At 39.6% G+C, this 5509-nt stretch overlaps 1 pseudogene across 1 annotated transcript; it reads right to left on the reverse strand.

Annotated features, from left to right (window-relative positions):
• Positions 1 to 385: 385 nt before the first annotated feature.
• LOC307049998 (small ribosomal subunit protein uS10-like) lies at positions 386 to 752 on the reverse strand (annotated as a pseudogene). Its single transcript has one exon. The product of its transcript is annotated as a small ribosomal subunit protein uS10-like (transcript).
• Between the last annotated feature and the right edge of the window lie 4757 nt (positions 753 to 5509).

Consider the following 5509-nt stretch of genomic DNA (forward strand, 5'->3'; position numbering starts at 1 on the left):
TAGCATCAACAATGAGGACCCTCAGATTAGTAACAGTTAGAATATTACTTTAAAAAAGAACTCAGGGCTTCCCTGGTGGTGCAGTGGTTGGGAGACCGCCTGCCGATGCAGGGGACACGGGTTCGAGCCCTGGTCTGGGAGGATCCCATGTGCCGCAGAGCGGCTGGGCCCGTGAGCCATGGCAGCTGAGCCTGCGCGTCCGGAGCCTGTGCTCCGCAACGGGAGAGGCCACAACAGTGAGAGGCCCGCGTATCGCAAAAAACAAAAAAAACTCAAAGATGCCAATATTCCCCAAATCGATCTATAGATTTAATGAAATCCCAATCAAAATACCAGTAGGCTTTTTTTTTAAACAACTGATTATCAATTTATTAAAAACGTTGATTTAAGCATCTGCAATGGTGACTTCAACCTCAACTCCTGGCTCAGTACTGATGGAAGTGATATGCTTGACAATCTCAGAAGGACCGTGCAGGTCAATGAGTCGCTTGTGGATCCTCATCTGGAAACGATCCCAAGTCTTAGAACCTTCACCACAAGGAGTTTTCCTTGTAGTTTGAGAATATTCTCAGAGCCTTGGTAGGCCTCGGAACCGGTCCTTTCATTTTGAGATTCTTTTCCTTCGCACTTCTGATCAGGTCAGCACATACCTTCTCCAAAGACTGCACGCTGCGGCTGGTGAGGGTGATTCTAATGCCGTGAATCGCCACCTCGGGCTCCACGGGAGTCTTTCCGGTATCTTTAAAAGCCATGGCTGCTGCGCGGCTTCCTGACCGACTTGTTCCTGGGCCAGAGCGAACAACGGTGAGTCACGAGCAGGAGCGGGTGGCCCGAGGCTCCGCTGCAGGGACCGCGTCTTCCTCCAAGAGCCAGGAGGCTTTTTAAAAATAGAAATTGACACACATATTCTAAAATTTATATGGAAATGCAAAAGCCTCATAATAAACCAAAACATTTTTTAAAAGAAAAAAAGTTGGAAGAGCTATACTACCAGATTTTAAGACTTAAAAGCTACAGCAGTAAATATTGGCATAAGGATAGGCGTATTGATGAATGAAGCAGAATGGAGAGTACAAATGTAGACCCATAGATATTTTTAGTTGCTTTTCTACATAGGTGCCAACGTTTTCAATGTGGAAAGGAAAATATTTTCAACAGATGGTGCTGGAATGGCTGGATATCCATTTGGAAAAAACAAAACAAAACAAAAACCTCAATTCTTCTTACCTCACACCACATACAGAAATTTATTCAAAATGGACTATAGATTTGTGATGGCTAATTTTACGTGTCAACTTGGCTGAGCCATGGGATGCCCAGATATTTGGTCAAGCAGTATTCTGCATGTTTCTATGAGGATGTTTTTGGATGCGATTAACATTTAAATCAACAGATTGAGTGAAGTAGATTACCCTCCCTAATGTTGGTGGGCCTCATCCAATCAGTTGAAGGCCTGAATAGAACAAAAAAGCTGACTCTGTCTTGCGTAATAAGAAAGGATTCCTCCTGCTTTCCTGCCTTTGAGCTGGGACAATGACTTTTTCCTGCCTTCGGACTTGAAATGAAACATCAGCTCTTCCTGGGTCTCTAGCTTGCCAACTCTTCAGATCTTAGGACTTGTCAGCTTCCATAATCCCATGAACCAATTCCTTGTAATAAATCTCTTTCCATAAATATATAGATATATATCCTACAGGTTCAGTTTCTCTGGAGAACCCTAATACAGGCAAAAACTTTTGTTCATTGAAAGACACAGTGGTAGACTGAATATTGGCCTCCCCAAAATGTCCATGTCCTAATCTCAGAACCTGTGAATATGTTACCTTACATGGTAATAGAGACTTTACAGGCGTGATTAAATTACGAATCTTAAGATAGGGATATGTTCCTGGGCTATCCAGTGGGCCTAATATAATCACAAAGACCCTTTTAAGAGGGAGGCAGGAGGGTCAGAGACAGAGAGGACATGTGATGATGAAAGCAGAGGTTGCAATGATGCAGGGCCACCAGCCAAATAGTGTATGCAGCCTCTAGAAACTAGAAAAGACAAGTAAATTAATTCTCCTCTCGAACCTCCAAGAAGAATACTGCCCTGCCAACACCTTGATTTTAGCCATCAAAGGAGGTGAAATTGACCTCCAGAACTAGAAAACAATAAATCTGTGTGCTTTTTAGCCACTAAGTTTGTGATAACTAGTTACAGCATCAATAGGAAACTAATACAGACACCACTGAGAAAACACACATGCACACAGACATAGGACTCGTACCAAGAATACATAAAGTCTTATAGTGCAATAATAAGACAACCCAATTTAAAAATCGGCAAAAGATTCAAACAGACAAAAGAAGACATATAAATGACCAATAAGCATACAAAAAGATGCATAATATCCCCAATTACCAGGAAAATACAAATTAAAACCACAAAATACTATCTCATGATCATTACAATGGCTAAAATTGAAAAGACTGCCAATGCCAAGTGCTAATGAGAAGGAGGACCAGTTGGAACTTGCATACTTTTCTGGTGGGAATGCAAAATGTTCAACCACTTTGGAAAATTGTTTGCTGGTTTCTTATAAAGTTAAACATAGATTTACTACATAACTGAGAATTCAACTTTTAGTTATTTACCCAAGATAAATGAAAACATATGTCCAAGCAAAGACTTGAACATGAATGCTCATAGCAGCTTTAATTTGTAAAAGTTAAAAATTAGAAACAACCCCAAATGTCCATCAACCAGTGAATAAATTATGGTATATCAATAAAGGAATACTAACCTGCAATAGAAAGGACGAAACTACAGACACATTCAACAACATGGATGCATCTTAGAAACATTATGAGAAATAAATTTAGTCAGACACAGAAAAGTACGCTGTGATTCCATTTACATGAAATTCTAGGAAAGGCAAAATGAATCTAGAGTATCAGAAAGCAGATCAGTGGTTGTCTGGGACCAGGGGTGGGGCAGGCAAAGAGGCAGGAAAGAGCTTTTGGGGGATGATGGAAATATTCTATGTCTTGATTGTGATGGTGGTTAGAGGTCAGCAAACTTTCTTCTATCTACAAGGGTCAGATAATAAATATTTTAAGCTTTGAGGACCATATGGTGCCTGTTAAAACTACTCAATTTTATCACTGTAGCATGAGAGCAGACATAAATAATATGTAAACAAATGAATGTGGCTGGATTTGGCTCAAGGGCCATAGTTTGCTGACCCCTGGTCTAGACTCTTCAAACTATATTCTTTAAATAGGTACATTTTATTATATGCCTCAATAACAAAGATAAAAATAACACAAATCAAAAATATTATGTAGCTATTTTTGAAGTTAATGTTTTGGAAAGCTACATACAGAAAATGTACAAATCATGTGTACAGCTTGATGAATTTTAATTTTAGCCATTCTAGCAGGTGTGGAGTAGTATCTCATTGCAATTAATTTATATTTCCTGGTCACAACTGATACTGAGCACCTTTGATAATGCTTATTGGCCATTTGGGTATTTTTGTGTGTGTGAAGTGCCTGTTTAAGTCATTTTAAAGTTCAGTTGTTGGGACTTCCCTGGTGGCACAGTGGTTAAGAATCTGCCTGCCGGGCTTCCCTGGTGGCGCAGTGGTTGAGAGTCCGCCTGCTGATGCAGGGGACACGGGTTTGTGCCCCGATCCGGGAGGATCCCACATGCCGCGGAGCGGCTGGGCCCGTGAGCCATTGCCGCTGAGCCTGCGCATCCCGAGCCTGTGCTCCGCAAGGGGAGAGGCCACAACAGTGAGAGGCCCGCGTACAGCAAAAAAAAAAAAAAAAAAAAAAAAAGTATCTGCCTGCCAATGCAGGGGACACGGGTTCGATGCCTGGTCTATGAAGATTCTGCCACGGAGCAACTAAGCCCGTGTGCCACAACTACTGAGCCTGCACTCTAGGGCCCACGAGCCACAACTACTGAGCCCACATGCTGCATCTACTGAAGCTTACGCGCCTAGAGCCTGTGCTCTGCAACAAGAGAAGCCACCGCAATGAGAAGCCCGCACGCCACAACGAAGACCCAACGCAGCCAAAAATCAATAAAATTATAAAATAAAGTTGTTTACCTTTTACTGATTTGTATGAATTCTTTGTATAGTCTGGATACAGGTCTCTTTGTTAGATATGGGTATTGAAAATATATTTTTCTAATCTACTGTTGACTTTATGCTCTTTTTATTGAAGTATAGTTGTTTCATAATGTATTAGTTTCAGGTGTACAGCAAACTGATTCAGTTGTACATACATATATATACATATATATATTCTTTTTCAGATTATTTTCCATTATAGGTTATTACAAGATATTGAATATAGTTCCCTGTGCTATAGAGTAAATCCTTTCTGTTTATCTATTTTATATATGCTAGTGTGTATCTGTTAATCCCAAGCTCCTAATTTATCCCTCCCCCCACACCCACCCTTGTTTCCCCTTTGGTAACCATAATTTTGTTTTCTATGTCTGTGAGTCTATTTCTGTTTTGTAAATAAGTTCATTTGTATCACTTTTTTAGATTCCACATATAAGTGATATCATGTGATATTTGTCTTTCTCTGTTTGACTTACTTTACTTTGTATGATAATCTCTTAATCCACCCATGCTGCTACAAATGGCATTATTTCATTCTTCTTATGACTGAATAATAGTCCATGGTATATATATGTAGCACATCTTCTTTATCCATTCATCTGTTGATAAACATTTAGGTTGCTTCCATGTCTTGATTATTGTAAATAGTGCTGCTATAAATATTGGGGTGCATGTATCTTTTCGAATTAGAGTTTTTGTCTTTTCCAGATACATGCCCAGGATGGATCATATGGTAACTCCATCTTTAGTTTTTTAAGAACCCTCTGTACTGTTTTCCACAGTGGCTGCACCAATTTACATTCCCTACACCAACAGTGTAGGAGGCTTCCCTTTTCTCCACACCTTTTCCAGCATTTATTATTTGTAGACTATTTGATGATGGCCATTCTGACCAGTGTGACACTTTATGCTCTCTTAATGGTGTCTTTTCTTGAACAGAGCTCTTAATTATAATACAATCCAAGGCTTCCCTTTTCTCCACACCTTTTCCAGCATTTATTATTTGTAGACTATTTGATGATGGCCATTCTGACCAGTGTGACACTTTATGCTCTCTTAATGGTGTCTTTTCTTGAACAGAGCTCTTAATTATAATACAATCCAACTTATCAATATTTTCCTTTATGGTTAGTGATTTCTACGACCTGTTTAAGACATCTTTACCTATTCCAAGGTTATAAAGATATTCCCCTGTTTTCTTGAAAGAGCTTTATTATTTTACCTTTCACATTTAGTTATTCAATCTGGAAATGGCTTCTGTGAATGGATATCCAAGTGACCCAGTTCCATATATTGAAAAGGCAACGTTTCCTACTTCATTGCAGTTACATCATTGTCATAAATCAAGTAACCCTTATGTGAGTCTGTTTCTCTATTTTGTTCCA

The sequence above is a fragment of the Hyperoodon ampullatus genome (genome assembly GCF_949752795.1).
Source record: "Hyperoodon ampullatus genome assembly, chromosome: 3".
Lineage (NCBI taxonomy): Eukaryota > Metazoa > Chordata > Mammalia > Artiodactyla > Ziphiidae > Hyperoodon > Hyperoodon ampullatus.